Genomic DNA, 19020 nt, shown 5'->3' on the forward strand with positions numbered 1-19020 from the left:
AACCTGGCAGCTCCGCCGCACTACGGCTCCCGGCGGGCGTCGCGCGCGCCATTGCGCCACTTCCTCCTCCGCCCGTGGCGCGGCCAAGTAATAAATCCTATTACTTGGATTTATAACCTACAAGGTAATATGCCTGGGTTTATTCGCACAGGGTAGCAGGGGACATGAAGAGCGGCGATTTGAAAACAAGTAGCAGCTTAGGAAGAGGAATACTTCTGGAATACACTGCAGAGGCAAAATAGGAGTCCATAACCAGGCTGTGCCTGCTGTGCTGGCACAGATTCTTCATGAGAGAAATCGTGGAAAAGCTTTTCGCTAAGATGTAGGCGGCAAGAGCCGCAGAAGACGGGCATCCTCTGCTCTCCGAAGGTAGGTGCCGGTTCCCGGCGTCTTTCGGCAGAAGCCGCCGTCCGGAGCGCACCGCGCTCAATGCTCTGTGCGCGAAAAAGCCGCTTCTTCACCTCCGGGAGACGGAGAGCTCGGCAGATGCTGAGACGTGAAGAACGAAGGCACACAGCACCAGGATTGAGCGCGCAGATCTCAAACTGAGCCAGGACAAAAAACTAACCACTTCCCAGAAGTTTACACTTACTTTAACATATGTAGGAAAAGAGCTCTTAGACAACTTTTCCTTGCGTCTTTTTAAAGGTTATGCAGCACGCCGTGGCCAATCTTACTTTTTCTTTTCGTCTCAGAGATGGTAAGAACTTTACTAATTTCATGAAAAACGTTGAGGGACGCTTGCTTTGCTGGCACAGTTTCTTCTTGAGAGAAAGCGTGAGAAAGCTTTTCGCTAAGATGTTGGCAGCAAGAGACGCAGAAGACGGGCATACACAGCTCCCCGAACGTAGGCGCCGGTCCTGGGCATCTTTCGGAAGAAGCCGTGCTCTGGTGAGCTCTGTGACCTTCACAATGGTCTTTGCATGAGGAAGCCGCTTGGTTGTTTCCGGGAATACCAAAAAAACAAGCACAAGCTTCAGACGTGATTGCCCTCATTGTGTAGACTTGTGCTCATTCTAGCAGGAATAACTGCGTCATTCCTTACGACAGGTGTCGCTGCTTATCAAGGTTTGCCTGCTTTTAATCATTTCGGATGCTGGATTTTCAAACAACTAAACGTAACATCTTCTATTTTAAATCAGGTGCTCACTGACGTAGATACTATTAGACATAGCACACTGCAAATAAGAGCTGTAATAGATGTATTGTTAGCAACACTGGCGCACGAGTGTAAGGAATTTGAAGGAATGTGTTGCATGAATCTTTTTGACCATTCTGCAGCCATTCAAAAGAAACTCACACAACTACAAGACAGCATGAAGAAATTTACTGGGAAGGAGTGGGGTTTGCATGAATGGTTTGAGGGATGGGAAAGAACTGGATGGTTGAAAGATCTCGTAAATGGAGCTTTTTTTTTTACTAGTAGTCATTATTTCATTGCTTTGTGTTATTCCATGCATGGTGAAACTGGTGTGCCTCTTGGTAGAATCTGCAGTGGAAAGGGTCTGCCTGGTGCAAGAAGAAGGGGGAATTGTGGCAATGTATCTGAACTGCTTAGACTACAGGGTGCACCAGCCATCCAGCTTGGAACAGTTCTTCTCAGAATTTTCCAAGGGCTCTCTGGAATTCATCAAGACATAAGCCGCACTAAAACAAGAGAGAAGAAGCTGAGAAACCCAATTCCAAGACCACAAGAGCTCCTGAAGGGGGGGCGGGAGGGGCAAAGTACCTGGACTGTAAGGAAACACATCTTCTGAGAGGTGCACGCAGAATGCGTGGACAAGACAAAGGCACCAATAAGAATTGCGTGACTAGCATGTGCAGAGAGTCGGAATGTGTAAGAGCATCATGTAAACCATAAAGGGCTTCTGCTTAATCCTCTTGATCCATTGTGCAGGAGTCCTGAATTTCCCATAAGTGATACTTACTAAAAGGGCTCCGATCTTAATGCTAGAGTTACTGTCTATAGGATGATTCATGGCAATAGTTCTTTCAAATCCTTCCCTTGCTGACATCAGTCAGTTTCGTCTTTTCCTGATTGTACTGGTGGCTATGCATTAGTTATGAATAGAAGGGAATGAGTTTTAGGGATATGTTGCAAGGAAATAGATTGGTAGCTCTGCTTCCATTTCCATTGTCTAAGAAGAACTCCAATAATTTTTGGCCCTTTCATAGACCTCTTACTAGATTAGCATTTGTCTTTGATTGACCCCATAAATTTTAGGCTACTAGGCTTGACCAATGAATGGAAAGGGGAAAGTCACAGAGCTTTGGTGGTTCCCTTGTCAGCAATTTCTCAGGAGCAGGGAGAGTTCTGTCCTCAAGTTTGTTACTTCAGCTAGCAGATTATGCTCACGCCAAAAGGAGGTGAGAAAGTTGCTTCCTTAAATGGTCAAATAATCCTTCCTGCTCTTTGTGCGCTTTTGTATTACAGGGGTTTGTTACAGAGGGTTGGATTAAATTGCATGCATCCACTCTTTGGCAAACAGAGTCTTTAGCCAATAGCATGTAGGCTTTTATCAACCTGAGATTGTCTTAACGGACCGGAGGCTTGGGACACAGTAATTCCTGCTAGTTCGAACTCCGCTTTTAGGCTCGACGAACCGAATGGTAAACCTGCATCAGCAGGGAGGGACATTTAATTGGTTTTTCTCCTTTTTAGAGAGAAGCTAATGAAAAAGTTTCACCAGAATCAGAGCAGGCTGTGCAACAAGAAGAGCGTCATGAAAAGAGGCCAATCCTATCCTCTTAGTATTGCTAGTTGTGATTGGACTTCAATGAAATGTGTCAACTCTGTGTTCCTGGGTATCGCATCAGTAGTAGGTACTTCAGGTGCTGTACTTCTCTCCTAAAGCTAAGAACAGAATCCCAAGTAATCTTGATTCCAAGGTCACAATTCACCCTGTGATGCTGACAGGTGAAAAAGGAGTGGAAGGTGCACCAGTAAATGAACTTGAACGGCATATCTAAATCAGCGGCCACTGATTTCCTGAAGGCTTAACCAGGTCAGTTGCCCCTATTTTTCTTGGGATTCTTTTAGTCTTTGGTCATGTTTTTCTTGGGATGAGTTCAGCCTCTGCTCTCAAATCCTTTGCTGTCATTTAAAGTATCTCGATAGCCTGGAAACGTGTTGTCTTTATTTCTCACCTCATTATTCCCTTCAAAAGGTTGTTTGCCTCAAGTCTCATTTTTGCTGATTTTCTGCTAGTTCATTGTCAGATAGCAACAGGTTTTGTAAGAGCAAGTACACAATCCTATAGCATGCTTTTCTTTGGATTTGGCCTGTCTAGAAAATTGAATGACTGAACATCTCCGACAGGATTTTCTCTCCCCAATATGTTTCACCGGAAGGGCAGATGCAAATCGTCTACCTAAACTCTTGGCGCTGAAGAAACTAGTGGTTTGCTGTTGCACATAGGTAGAACCTTCCGAAAGGAAGGCCTTGTAAAACTATGGCTGAGGCCCGTTACTTTGGCTAAGTAGAAAAGGACTATGGGAAAGTGAGGCAGCTGAATTAGAGGTAGATCAACAAGTTCTAGAACCATCGTGATTCAGAGCGTGGAGTATGGTTCTTGGTTGAATTATGTTAGTTGTGGCTTAAAGCTATGCAACTGATAAAGGCCTGACTGGCTTAAAGAGCCTGGCTTTTGCAAGAAAGTGGCTCTCCTTTGCACCTGCCTGGGGACTCTGCGTCACTACGGACCCTCATGCCCAGTTTGCCAAGGAGATGATGAGTAGGAATGTTGCAGAGCTGCTGTGTGCATTTTAAGGAACGGCAGAGAGTGAAGCGGTGAAAATTTCTGGGCTTTAGTACAATGCTGCTCGATTGTTGCCAGTTTAGTAGGTTTTCCATCACTGTCATTTCTGTCTAGAAGTACACTTCCCAGAGTCTTTCCAGCATTTGATGCCATTTCCTAACTGCTGTTTTAATACCTTCCTTCAGTTTAAGGGATGGTACAATCTTTACATTTGGAAGTTTCCTCTTAGGAAACACTATGCCAGAGGAGTCATTGCTCCCTTTTCTTTTGCCTCCTTCGTAATTTTGATAGACTCATTTCACATTTCTGCTAATGTCAATAAGAACTCTGAGACTACCTAGCGGGGTCGACGCTCTCAGCTGCTTTTCTCTTTCCTACTGCTTCATACCGGATGTGACTTAATGGCCTCGTTTTGCAATCAGCATTTTGCTGTGGTTTGCTGAAAACTGGCATGCACTGCCAACTCACAACTTGTGTGTTGGCATTTGAGGGCTTTGATGGGTTCCTTTCTGAGATTGCCATGCACCGGACTTTCACAGTCACAAAGACTTCATCTACCATGGTGGAATTTCAGTATTTAATACTCTTTCCTGGAATGTAGGCAACCTAGCAGCAAGTACTAAATTTGCTGCAAGCCCTGTCTTCCCAAAGGACCATTCAAAAACATTGCTTTTCCCTTCTGACCAATCTGCCAGTATTTTGATGGAGTATTTGGTACCTTAAATGAACCTCTTAGAAGGCATCTCATCACAGACAATATCTCAGGCTTTCTTGGAGCCAATACTGGCTCCTTTGGATCGCAATTCCATTCAGAGTGCATTTAAGATGTTTTTTCACTGAAGCCATTCAGCAATGCCTCTTCTCTTCTAAAACGTGATGCACGTGACCAAGATGGAGCCCTGTGAAAGGTTCTATAGATATCAAAGTTGATGCCCAAAGGACTGTGCTGGAGGAAATCAAATACTAGCCTAGTATTTTGAATCCAAATGATTCCTCCCAGTGAGGCCTGACAGGACGGTTTGGCTTTGAATCTGAGCACGTGGACAGTAGTGGATGGTCCACAGGTTGAAAACAGTGTAGATTCTTCTCCTTTTTTTCACTGTAGGCTCAGAGACTGAAAAGCCTCTGTATTTTACAAAATGGTAAATACATCCCTCCAGATTCAAAACTTGGTCTTCTTAATTTGCATCTCCACCATAACTACAGATGGTTAGAACTAAAATACAGATGGGAATTGTATAGCTCCTCAGAAATGAAGCAGGAACTGGCCCATGGGCCTTAACAGTAGCTACAAGTTTTCCAGCACAAGGCATCTCAAAAGTATTTTAACCTTACAGTACTTTTCTGTCTTATGCTTTAATCTCAAGGATGCAGGCAAAAAAAAAAAACCAACAAAAAAACCAAAACCTCCACAAAAAGAAACCCCTACCAAATAGATAATAAGTAAAATCAGTATCATATATAGAAACAGAACCCATGGTTTTTAACTTCCAACCTGGTCTTCTCAACACACTCTCTAAAATGGAATTGTTTCCCCATCTGCTTTGAAACATTTTGCAGCAAAAAACACTCTAAGGTCCTGAGAGGTGTTTTGTTCAAAAATCACTTCTTCTGGCTTTCTGTCCATAAGCGGAGTAAGATGGCTGTGCTGGCAGCTGGCCAGAGGAGGTAGGAAGAATAATCATCATCCACAACACTGGGGCTAAAGAAATTTCCTCAGAAAATTACTTGCCCTATTACTTGTTCATGTGTTGGTTTGAATGTTCAGAATCTGTTTCCATTTATCCCATTCATGGAATGTTCTATTTCACAGAATTCCAGCCCACAAGCATCAGTCCTGCCAGAACAACTCGCCATAGGGGGCTGTCATGGGGGATCGGCTAATGTCCACTGACTCTTACCAGTATAGTGCTTGTCACTGTTGCAGATCAAGAACTTCCACTGACTCTTACCAGTATAGTGCTTGTCACTGTTGCAGATCAAGAACTTCTGAATAGTTTTGGTTCATGCTCTTTGAAGGGTTGAAAACAAGAAAAGAATGACTAGATATTTACATGATCAAATCCAATGATGGAATAAAAATAGGAACATAATAAATGTATTCCTTCTTCTAAAAAGGGAGATGAAGGGTCCAAAAGATCACTTGCATACTTCCTGTTCTAAAACCCTTGTTATCTGGAAAATTGCAAAAGATTCAAGGCTTTTGCCAAAATGCAAACCAGATTCAAATGTGAAGCCTTACAGTTGACTGGATATAAAAACTTCATAATCCATTTTTAAGTCTTTGAGATTGTTATGTACTTCCTATTAATACTCTGAGGTTTAGAGGTGTAATTCAGAGAGAAAAGAATGCTATTGTGAATTCGTTCTATTTAATCACCTTGTTGGCACTCTCTCCTCTTGGTTTTCACTTCGGAAACTCTGTACGAAAGAGTGCATTAATGTTTAGAGCTCTGCATCAATTCTTTTCAACACTTTCCCTTGTAATTCTTCTTTCAAGGCAAACCGATAAAAATCCACACTTTCTTACCCCACCACTTCTAAAACTCTATTGAGAAGCAAAAAAGAGCCCCATCAAACAACTAAATCTCTGCTCCAATCTGTAAAAAAAAGCAGTCCATTAACTGCTTTCTTAGAAGATTCTTTAGCTTCTATTAATATGGCAACCTTTTCTTGCTCTTCTAGATTAGAACCAAATTCTTACAGCATAAAGGAAACATAGGTTTGCTGTATCTGATTCTTAGATACAGAAGTCCAGCAAGGAGTTCAGACCTCGAAAGAAGTGTCTGTACAACAAGATTCAGCACAACATTCAGACATATTAGCGGTTTTTCAGGAAAAGCGGCCAAACGGAAACTTTTGAGTCTTCTATATGATCATGGCTGCTTCAGAGCCTGACCTAAGTTGCTGGAAACTTGCGGCAATATTACTGTAAGCAGTGCTGTGAATGTAGGACATCATCATTCTTGTCTTCCATTGAAAACCTCAAGTGGAGTGGCGTCACTTCTCTTCAAAATTCTGTATTTCCATGCACACTGGTAAAATAATGATAAATAGAGTGTTCTGTTCATACAGATTAAATCTAATGTTCAAAATGAAAAAAAAAATCCATTTAGATATGGTCTGCAATAATACAAAAGAGAGAAGATGAACCAGTCTGGCCTACGAAAGAAAGAAGTGAAGCAGAATTTGTGATATTGGAAGACCTTGTGATTAATTACTCAAAAAAATTAAGGAATTAAATATAACCTATTCAAATTCAATCAGTGATGCACAGATAGAGAAAAAGAACTAATTACTACTAATATTTCTATCATTCTCAACAAGAAGTGCAATGATCCTCTTGAATGCACAGAAGATTGTTGGAAAAGACAGCAGCCTTCTTCTTCCCAACATATTCCTCAGAACTCCAGGAGACAAATCATTTGAGCTATGAGGAGCTTTCTCTCTGTCAAACTCCCAGAGCATAGCCAATATTCTCTTCCTTTAGGGATCCTCGCCTCCCTGGGGGAGTGGTGGATAGTCTACAGCCCCGGTACATCAGCCAGACACTCCGCCTTATTTCCCATGGCTTCTGCAGCAAGGACATCATCTCCACTGGCTTTCTAGCCAAAATATATGCAAGGCACAACAAAGAACATAGCCAAAACCTTGAGCACAGCTTATGGGCTTTGAAACAAAAAACGCAGGATGGCAATACTGGATCTTCTGATCAAAACCATCAGGAAACCTTTCTTTAGAGGTGTTGGGAAAGATGAAAGTTGACAGGAAAGTCTCACAGATACGTATGCTTGGCAGAAAGATTTTTGAATGTGGAGTCTGAAGAAAGAATAGAGTTGGAAGCAAGTTTTCATCTAGAAGAATTGCTGAGCCAGTCTTACTGGATAATCAAGGAGGCAAAGGATATGTTAGTTTGAAGGGGGTTTTATGACTTAGAGCAAAGGATAAACCCACCCCAAAGAAGAAGATGTTTTTACCAAGCCGGAAGATAGCACAGGCAAACAAATCAGCAAATGTGGCAAGCAGAAAAAAAGGTCTCCGAATTTTTCACTGCCAAGAACACTGAAAAACAACTTTCAGCTTCAACTGTAATGTACTGACTTTTAGTGAGTGGAGAATAGTAACATGACTATGGTAATTAGAGTAGTTATGATAGGCTATGGACAATAGTTAAGGGATAGATTGGTTCTACTGTATGAAGATGTTCGGCAAAGAAAAGTATATAATGCATTGTAACCAAAACCAAAGGCTCTCCAGGCCTGCCTACAGCTAGAGCTGACAGCTGTAGGCACAGTCTCTGTCACCCATGACCCTGGGCTCCTGCAACGTCTTGGATGGAATAAACTGCATTTTGGAGAGCCACCTGGAGTCCCACATCCCTCATTTAGGCTCTTACATGGAGGTGAAAAAAGCTTCTGTGTATTGTACAAAAAAATAGCTGTGTAATCTAGAGTTGCATGACCCAATATTTCTACTGAACTGGAACAATTCTTACCCACAAATAGCTCTGGTGTTATCCCTAATAAGTTATTTTTGTAAGCGGGGGGCATTAACCAGAATAGTCCTTGGGCTGGCCTTATGTGTGATGATTTGTCGGGGGTTTAAAATGCTGGACTTTGTTTCAGGAATGTATAGATTGTTGTCATGGCTGTGTACTCAGTTTGTTTGGGGAGAAGAAGAAGAAGGGGCTTTTCAGCTTTCATCTTCCTTCTTCTCCCCCGAATTGTTGACATCTCTATTAGAAAATATTGAATTTCCCCTGAGTTTAAAAGAAACCATCTTTCTGGCATTTAATTTATTAAGCCTTTTCTATACTGTCTGGAGTGTATATAAAATGAAAGCTGAGATTTCTAGAGGGGTTAGAGAGACTCCTGATTCGGGAGTAAAACAAAGCAGGAAAAATCTTGACTGGAGTGGGAAATGGGAGGATATGGGCCAGACTTTAAAGGAATTTTCTGATCCTATAGACTGGGACTTCCCATCTGATCGAATTCAGAACCCAGTCGAGGTGGCAAAGTATTTGAGGGAGAAGTGCCATGGTAATACTAAGGAGGAAAGGATCACTGCAGTGAGCTGGGCCTTGGCGTTTGTTTACCGTACTCTGTTAGATACTGTGGAGCAGCAGATAGCAGAAAGGGAACAGGGAGATAAGTTGGTTACTATCCCAGTGACCCAGGCTGCAGCTAACATCCCAGGCTCCAGGCTAGCAGCTGAATCAGACAATAGGCCTCAACCCATGGCTGTTGCAGCTAATACAAGAGGTGGGAAGTGTAAAAGCAAGACCGATCGAAAGGTGGAGGATGATGATGATGCCGGAGAAGGACCCTCACCAAAATCAGAGGCCACATCAAGGGGCACAGGTTCTGGAGCCAATACTGACTCCTTTTCTCTGAAGGACCTCAGAGGCTTAAGAAAGGATTACAGACGACAACCTGACGAATCTATAATTAGTTGGTTAGTCCGCCTTTGGGATGCTGCAGGGGAGGTTACGATGTTGGATGGTACTGAAGCGAGGCATTTGGGATCCCTGTCACATGATCCTGTCATCGATCAAGGTATGATGAGCAGGGCTAGCCCTCACAGCCTCTGGGAACGGGTCCTGGATAGTGTAGCACAAAGATACTTATGTGCAGATGATCTCTATATACAGCAGACACGTTGGAAGACCATAGAACAGGGAATCCAACGCCTGAGAGAGATGGCGGTGGCAGAGCTTATTTTCTCAGATGATATAACAACTAGGGATCCGGACCTGGTACCAGCACACCTGTAATGTGGAGGAAACTTGTGCGACTTGGGCCACCTGAATACGCTTCTGCCATAGCAATAATGAAACGGGATGATACATATGAGACTGTGCTTGATATGTCAAAGAAGCTTCGAGCTTATGCAGATTCTCTGCATGGCCCAACTCATGCCAGAATTGCAGCAGTGGAAACCCGACTGCAGAAACTAGAGGACAAAATAGAGGAGAATCATAAGAAACTCCGGGAAGAGATTAAGGAGGACCTTATTCAAATCTCGGCTGTACAGATTAGAAGCCCTGGTATCCAACGTTGGCGCTCCTTTGATGGGGAGAGAAGGTACACCCCACGGGCTGAGTTATGGGCCTTTCTGCGTGAGTCTGGAGAAGACATGAGGAGATGGGATAGAAAACCCACCGCTGCTTTGGCACAACGGGTGCGTGATTTGAAGGAAAGAGGAAGTATCACCAAAAAGAGAGCAGCTCCGTTTGCTCGTAGCCGAGATGTTAAGTATGATGATGACGATGACATGTCCGATCCCCTTGAAGGAACTTCTAAGGCACACGCCCAAGGAAAGAAGGACAATCTGGCTTAGAGGGGCCCTGCCTCTAGCCAGGAAGAGGCACGGGAAAACCGGGTCTTTTGGAAGGTGTGGATCAGATGGCCTGGCACATCAGAGCCACAAGACTATGGAGCGTTGGTTGACACTGGATCACAGTCTACCTTAATGCCATCGGAACACGTGGGGACAGAACCTGTTTCCATTGCTGGAGTGACGGGGGGATCACAACAGTTGGCTTTGTTAGAAGCTGAGGTGAGCTTGACTGGGAAGGAGTGGCAGGAACATCCGATTGTGACTGGTCCAGAGGCTCCGTGCATTTTGGGCATAGACTTCCTCCGGAATGGCTATTACAAAGATCCTAAGGGATTCAGGTGGGCTTTTGGAATAGCTGCAGTGGAGATAGAGGGTATTAAACAATTGAATACCTTGTCTGGACTATCAGAGAACCCATCTGCAGTAGGACTCTTGAAGGTAGAGGAGCAACGAGTGCCAATTGCCACCTCAACAGTGCACCGCAGGCAGTACCGGACGAATCGAGATGCCGTGATTCCCATCCACAAAATGATCCGAGAGCTGGAGAGCCAAGGGGTGGTCAGTAAAACCCACTCACCCTTTAACAGCCCTATCTGGCCTGTGCGAAAATCTGACGGAGAATGGAGATTGACTGTGGACTATCGTGCCTTGAATGAAGTGACTCCGCCACTGAGTGCGGCTGTACCGGACATACTGGAACTGCAGTACGAGCTGGAGTCCAAGGCAGCAAAGTGGTACGCGACCATCGATATTGCTAACGCGTTTTTCTCCATTCCTCTGGCAGCAGAATGCAGGCCTCAGTTTGCTTTTACATGGAGGGGAGTGCAGTATACCTGGAACCGATTGCCCCAGGGGTGGAAACACAGTCCTACCATCTGTCATGGACTGATCCAGGCTGCACTAGAAGAGGGTGAGGCTCCAGAACATTTACAATACATTGATGATATCATTGTTTGGGGAAACACGGCAATAGAAGTGTTCAAGAAAGGAGAGAAGATCATTCACATTGTCCTGAAAGCCGGATTTGCCATTAAGAAGAGCAAAGTCAAGGGAGCTGCCCGAGAAATCCAGTTCTTGGGGGTGAAGTGGCAAGACGGATGGCGTCAGATTCCTACAGATGTTATTAACAAAATCACTGCTATGTCCCCACCAACTGATAAGAAGGAAACGCAAGCTTTCTTAGGTGCTATAGGTTTCTGGAGGATGCATATCCCTGAGTATAGTCAGATTGTGAGACCCCTTTATCTGGTTACCCGCAAGAAGAACGACTTCCATTGGGGCCCTGAGCAGCAGCAAGCTTTCGTCCAGATCAAGCAGGAGATCGCTCATGCTGTAGCCCTTGGTCCAGTCAGGACGGGACCAGATGTGAAGAACGTACTCTACTCTGCAGCCGGGAGCCATGGTCTGTCCTGGAGCCTTTGGCAAAAGCTGCCTGGCGAGACCCGAGGCGGACCATTGGGATTTTGGAGTCGGAGCTACAGGGGGTCTGAAGATGACTATACTCCAACAGAAAAGGAAATCTTGGCTGTCTATGAAGGAGTCCAAGCCGCTTCGGAGGTGGTTGGTACAGAGGCACAACTCCTTCTGGCACCCCGACTACCGGTGCTGGGATGGATGTTCAGAGGAAAGGTTCCCTCTACCTACCATGCCACCAATGCTACTTGGAGTAAGTGGATTGCCCTCATTACGCAGCGCGCTCGAATTGGGAAGTTAAATCGCCCTGGGATTCTGGAAATAATTACAAATTGGCCCGAAGGTGAAAGCTTTAGTGTCGCGGATGAGGAGCAAGAGCCAGTGACCTGGGTTGAGGAAGCCCCGCCATACAATCAGTTGCCAGCAGAAGAAATACGTTACACTCTATTCACCGATGGTTCTTGTCACATCATAGGGATGAAACGGAGGTGGAAGGCAGCTGTATGGAGTCCCACTCGACGGGTCGCAGAGGCTACTGAAGAAGAGGGTGAATCTAGTCAATTCGCCAAAATCAAAGCTATTCAACTGGCCCTAGGTATTGCAGAGAGAGAGAGGTGGCCAAGGCTCTATTTGTATACCGATTCTTGGATGGTAGCCAACGCTCTATGGGGATGGCTGAAGAGATGGAAAGAGGCGAACTGGCAACACAGAGGAAAACCAATTTGGGCTGCGGAAGAGTGGAAAGATATCGCTACTCGGTTAGAGAAGTTACCTGTGAAGGTTCGCCATGTAGACGCCCATGTCCCCAGAAGTAGGGCTAATGAAGAGCAGCAAAACAACCAGCAAGTACATCAGGCTGCAAAGATAGGGGAGTTGAAGATAGACCTCGACTGGGAGCATAAGGGAGAGTTGTTCTTAGCACGATGGGCCCATGATGCCTCAGGTCACCAGGGTAGAGATGCCACCTATAAGTGGGCACGAGACCGAGGGGTGGATCTAACCATGGACAGTATCTCTCAGGTTATTCGTGACTGTGAGACGTGCGCTGCCATTAAGCAGGCCAAGCGGGTGAAGCCCCTCTGGTATGGGGGGCGGTGGTCTAAGTACAAGTACGGGGAGGCCTGGCAGATTGATTACATCACACTGCCTCAAACCCGCCAAGGCAAGCGCTATGTACTAACCATGGTAGAAGCCACCACGGGATGGTTGGAAACCTACCCTGTGTCTCATGCTACAGCCCGTAACACTATCTTGGGCCTTGAAAAGCAGGTCCTTTGGAGGCACGGTACTCCCGAGAGAATTGAGTCGGATAATGGAACTCATTTTAAAAACAATCTTATTAATACTTGGGCTAGGGAACATGGCATCGAGTGGGTGTACCATATCCCCTATCATGCACCAGCTGCAGGGAAAGTGGAAAGATACAATGGATTGTTAAAAACCACCTTAAAAGCATTGGGTGGGGGTGTCTTTAAAAAACTGGGAGCAGCATTTGGCAAAGGCTACCTGGTTAGTTAACACTCGAGGTTCCACCAACCGAGCGGGTCCTGCTCAGTCTGAGCTTATTAATATAGTAGATGGGGATAAAGCCCCAGTGGCCCATGTCAGAGGTTTGTTGGGAAAGACAGTATGGATCAACCCTGCCTCGAGTACAGACAAACCCATCCGTGGGATTGTCTTTGCTCAAGGACCAGGTTATACATGGTGGATAATGCAGAAAGATGGAACAACACAGTGTGTACCTCAGGGAGACCTGATTGTAGGATGAGACTCGTATATGAATGTCATTGTTTGTTGAATGTGAGACAGAAGGAAACTGTAAGTGTCAAAGGTGTGAGCAAGTAAGATGAGAGGAATGCGTAAGTGTCAAAGGTGTGAGTAAGTGAAATGAAAGTTTTTATTGTATGTTCACGATATGGGATAAGGGGTGGAGTGTCGTGGGGTGACAGCCTTTATCCCAATATCGTGTGCTGTGTCTGGCATCTGCGCCTTTCTCCCCCCACCCCCGGCCGTCTTGCCACGGCGGGGCGGGGAGGGAGGGGGTGAGGGTGACCGGGCACCTTGGCTTTTGCTTTTGGCTTGCTTGCTTGCTTGCTGCTGCTTGCTTGCTTGCTGCTGCTGCTTAGCTTGGCTTGCTTGCTTTTTGCGCTGTTCTTTTTTTTCCCTCCTTTTCTTTCGTTCCCTCTTTCTTACCCTCCCCTGAAGATACTGTACCGGCTCCGGACCTGACCTGGGACGTCCAGGACCCCCCCGGAGTCTGCGAGAGAAGCTCAGCACCCTCCACAGCACCGCCTGGTTTTTTTTCCTTTTCTTGTGTTGGAGAGTGTTCCTTTGTTACTTGTCATTAAATAGGTTTTATTTTCCACTTTGCTCCTCCAAGGAATTCCTTCCCGAACCCGGTATTGGGGGAGGGGTGGTTGGAGGTTTGTTTTTTTAGGGGACTCCCTTTTGGAGATTTCCCCTAATTTGTCCTAAACCAGGACAGACAGGTACAGACAGTCCATGTTCTCAGCAGGATAAGTCAATATCAGCAGTGGAAGCCATTGTTTCAGGACTGGTTTCTATTGCAAACCAGTCTAGGTCCAGCGAACACATCTGCAGGCAACACTTAGCAGGCATCCTGCTTCAGTCAGGCCAGCACCCCCGGATCAGAATTACGGGCGTCGCAGCCTCAGTCCTTGGGAGTGGAGCTTCAATATCTGTCCCTCACGGTGGTAGTGGAGCAGATGAAGGATTTTCCTTGGGGTGGCTACCACAGTTGCCCCAGCAAGTTCATCTGGCCAAGAGGTGGGAAATTTCCTGGGCTGGTGTTGCTAGGCAGGTGCAAGCATATAGGGCGCGTTGACCCTTGGCAGGCCCTGTTAGAAGCAGTCACTGTAGACACAGCTGCCAACAATCACTTGGCAGGCCAGAATTCTTCTCAGGGGCCTCAGGATTTCTGGCATTCCTTCGCCACCGGCAGGCCAGCATTCCGATCAGGGTCCTCAGGATCCCAATGTCTGTCCTGGGGACCGTCGTGAGGCAAATGCGGGGAACTTGGGACCATCTTTCATATGTATCAGAAAATCTGTTTACTAAAATGACCAAAAAGAATATGTAACATTTAGAGTTGAGCAAAAATAAAAACCAAAACCAAACCCAAAGCGTTTGGGCAATATAATTCTAGAGAATGCCATGTATCTATGAGGAGTACAAAAAACTTCTTTTTTCAAAGGCACTTACAAATCGCCATTTTGCATCTGTTTTTTTTTTTTTTTTTTTTTTTGTTTGAAAGCTTGGGCACTTATCTGTTTCCTCTTTGAGCTAGTTCAGCTCAATAATCGGGTAAGAAAGCACCTAAAAGTAAAGAGAAAAACCTACGGGGACCAGGATGCCACTTCAGCCATGTTGTAGTGAAGCATTTGGTCAGCCTTCTGTCTTGTAGAAATATGTCCGTCATAGATGAAAATCAAAGCATAGCACTATCTTGGTTTAAACTTTGTCCTTGCTACTGGGTTCCTGAATGATCAAGATGGTTTAAAACCAGACAACACCTAGCCCTCTAAGATACTCCCCAAACTATTGTGCTGGAATAATTTCATCAGGAGAAGAGCTTGCTATGCAAAACCTGAATATGATGTCAAGAATGCTCTGCTGTGGATTACCATTGTTTGGGATCGCTTATCCCTTACCCCACCATGTAGGGATAGGATAAAGTAGGGAGCCACAAGGCTTTCACAGCTGTTCTTGTATTTTGGGATAGTAAGGATTTAGGGGAGTAAACAAAACTGTGGTGAGTTTTACTATTGACTTGATTGCTCTTTCACTTTGAATTAACTGCTTTGCATGTCAGCTTACCCATCACTATCAATGAGAAGAATACTAGCTCCCTTCGTGCCCAAAGGATGTTTCATTATGCCTGTGATGTCAGGGACTTAAAAGAAAAAGCATTCGGATTGAAAGGAAGTACAGGCATGCAGCAAGTTAACTATAGTGAGCTGTGTTTCCTCCTCAGCTTCACTGTGATAGTAAAATTTGAATGAGCAGCTCCAAAACTGCTGATTAAATTGAGATGAAATATCTAATTAAATATCTATTGAGATATATGTCTGGTGATATATCTCAATAGAGCAGTGTCCTAGGGTGACTTTATGATGCTTGTATCCCCAGTCATCTGTTCTGTTAATGCTGGATATGATATTCTCTGCCTTCAAGACTGGTTCTGAGAGCAAAGGTGGGGAGCAGAAGAAGTGCGGAGTTTGTTACCAGAGGCTGCACCCCTTCAAAAGCTACACTCATTCTGCACTGCACTGTGTGGTCTGGGCACTGACAGAGCAGAACAGAGAGCTCATTTGCTTTTGAGTTGGTTTAGCTGGCTGAGGCAGAGTTTTCCCTGGACTGTTTTTTCTTTTTCCTTTCCCTTTTCTTGGAACGTTTCGAATCTGCTCCGGACTGGGACCTGGGGAGCACTGGCAGCTTGCACTTTGTGGCCTATGGGGGCCTACTCTGGGCAGCAGCCTTCCCCATTGCCGGAGGGATTGATAACAGAGCGAACACCCACAGGAGAGACTTTCTGATTTGTCGTCTCTTCAGAGCGGCAAATGAGTTTTGTCATCTGGTATTGTTTATTTTTTTTTGTGCTAGGGAGTGTTTTGCCTGTTAAATAAACAGCTTTTTCCCACTTCTCTCTGAGGAAATTTTCCCCAAACCAGTGGAGGGGAGGGACTGCGTGGGTGGGCTTTCTCCGGTGGGGTGGGGGGGAGAGGAGTCAGCTTTTTGAGGTTTTCTTTCAAATTTGCCCTAAACCAGGACAATTGGGAGATGCGACTTAGAGAATGATGGAATCACTTCGGTTGGAAGAGACCTTTAAGAACATTGAGTCTAAATGGAATTAGCAAATGCAACCATCAAGAAATGCTTTGCTGTTTGAAGAGGACATGGTTTGTCTGGTAAGCTTTGCAAGTGTTTGTGTCATCCCAAGCACACATGTCCAATGCATTACATGGGAATATAATAATTAACCTGTGCAGATCAACAGAATGATTCTCAGAGTAGGATATTTGCATGTTTCGTCTTTCTTCCTGACTTCTTCACATGAATTCTTTTTAGAAAGTAATGATTGGAATTGTTACTCTTTTGACAGTTCTGAGTGTATTACTGAACTTTTTGGCATATGAATGCCAAAGGAGTTAATTCACCTAGTTTTTCAGATAAAGACCAAGATTTAGTGTTGCTTCAGCTGGAGGCAGAAACATTGAAATCCTCCCGCCTCCTTCTTAGTAGCTAATTTCTATTACAAAATCAGGGCACAATCTTGTCCCTTAAGGTCCAGTTAGCTCAGTTTATAACAACAGGGTGACATTAGCAGGGCTCACATGATGCTGCACACAGAAGCCCTCAGTGTGCAGCTCTAGCAGACAGTAATTTCATGCAGGTGGACAATCCCCGTGCTGACTTTGGATCACCAGAAGAGTAGAACGAGACAGATTTAATGGAGAGGTGTCTGCAGGAAGTGGCCTGAAGAAGACAGCAGAAATCCCAGCTGTGTGTTTATAGAAATCATTTGGATGCCATTTCCAGGAAAAGATCTTCAAATCTAGCTAGCTTTTTCTGCAGATTATTTGTAAACTAAATGCATGACATGGACAGTTTCACTGAGCATCTGAAATACAGCTGCATTTAATTGGATTGAATCAGCGTTGGGAAGCAGTGGAATAAAACTTTTCAGGAATACCTGTCCTACAAGTCCTGCAGAAATGGATCCGTTTTTTATGTCCAGATGGTTTTTAAAAGAATGGGTGATCATTTAACTACCTCACAGTTTTAATCAGAAACACAAATAAAATTTTGAATTCACATGTTTTATAGCTTGAATATTTTTCTTTGTTGATTTCCTGCTCTCCAATTCAGTTCTACAAATCATATGATTAGGTAAGGATAACTCCTGCTATATAAAACTATTTAATGCTATGCTTACAAGTTAAGGCCATGTATTTCCTGGGAATGTATCAAAAATAAAAAGGCCTATCTGGATTCTCTCCTTCCCCACGCTCATTATTAGATGAAAATCATTTCAATATTCTATTTTGACTCTGCATGGTGCAATATTATATTCAGAAATTCAAGGCTCTACTGTTAGATTGTTTACATGGTTTTCTGGCCATTCTGACTTTGCACAACCACCACTCTTTGCAGCTATATATTTTTGCAGTAAGGCATCACAGGGGTCTGTGAGAAGTTTTAATGTGAAGCAGAACTAACATGCAAACTACACATGACATACTCGACATATTTCACTTCAGAAAGTTACAGTATGCTTAGACGGGATGAAATATGAAAGAAATAGACTTAACACAACATTTCTAAATCTTGGAAATCTATTACCTGAACTTTGAGTCAGTTTGCAGGACTCTGTAGAAATGCAAACGTGAAGTCCAAGGAGTAGAGCAGATGGTGTATTGGGCGGGTGGACAGAAGATTGCCCTGAAGGTTGATGTAAGCAAGATTGCATCCTATAAAGATAGCAGCTGCTTCTGCTGGTGCCAACATCGAGAATTTGTGCCACTGGCCTAGTTTTCTGGGGACTTTTGAGCTGTACGCTCTTGAGGGCTTGCAGATGTGAATGAATCTGTCCTTTGATCTTTTCTTTCTTTTGAATGTCTATGACCTGTTTTGGTCTTGTGTACTGTACTGTATTGTTTTATAAACAGACATCTTTCCACTGTTTGGAAGCTGTAGTTGAAAGTTAGGTTGCAATTATGAGCTGGCTGTCAAAAGAATTAATTGTCTGCTTTAAGCAAAATAGCTATAGAAACATTCAATCCACTCCTGTGATAACAGATTCATTTGGAATTTACAGGGTAATTTACATGAGTGGTTGTACTGCATGTGCAATAAATATGACTTGCTTGGTTTCTAATGACGATAATAGTCCTCTTTGTATTACTCTAAGAGTTGAATCCACCATCATTATTTCCTATTATTTTTATTGTGCTGTAAAGAAAAAACAGTTTTGCATGAACCAAGGAGTAAAATGCATGCATTTAGCATCATTCTTGCAGGTAGTCCTCAATTCTGAAAAGACCTCTCAGAAGCTGCATCAAACAGGAAAGCTAGTCAGATGGCAGAATGAAGAACCTGCCGTTTAGGATCGAGTACAAAATGACACCCAAGAAATTCTTCATGGATGCTGCATAAGTACAAAGACGCCCTTATTTCAAGGTGAAAAATAGTCAATGTGAAACTTGTTTGATGAATAAAAAACTATGCTAATAAAGACACTAGAGTACCAAGCGTGCTACAAGGCTTTTTTGTACTTAACATCATTCCCAGCATGAAAATGTATTATTTTTATTGTAGATTATTTAGGAGTGCAAAATAGATTGGAAAAAATGTGCTTTTGTTTTTTCTATTAACAAGAACTGCGTATCATTCTAAGAGATACTGGAAACAGGGTTTTGAAAACAATGTTATTTTAAAGGTTAATTCTATGCCTTGGTTGCATTCTCTTCTCACTAGTTCAGGAGCTCAG

General features: G+C 44.0%; 1 long non-coding RNA gene across 3 annotated transcripts; it reads left to right on the forward strand.

Annotated features, from left to right (window-relative positions):
• The first annotated feature begins 41 nt into the window (after positions 1-41).
• On the forward strand, positions 42-6563 carry LOC127060401 (uncharacterized). Of its 3 annotated transcripts, none has more exons than XR_007779394.1 (3): positions 42-369; positions 2663-3005; positions 5572-6563. It is a non-coding gene; the product is annotated as an uncharacterized LOC127060401 (long non-coding RNA). The 3 variants fall into 3 exon arrangements; XR_007779393.1 differs by lacking the exon at positions 42-369 and adding an exon at positions 676-1837; XR_007779395.1 differs by lacking the exon at positions 42-369 and adding an exon at positions 676-1837 and having other exon boundaries at positions 6444-6563.
• The last annotated feature ends 12457 nt before the right edge of the window (positions 6564-19020 follow it).

Source organism: Serinus canaria, chromosome 23, assembly GCF_022539315.1.
Source record: "Serinus canaria isolate serCan28SL12 chromosome 23, serCan2020, whole genome shotgun sequence".
Lineage (NCBI taxonomy): Eukaryota > Metazoa > Chordata > Aves > Passeriformes > Fringillidae > Serinus > Serinus canaria.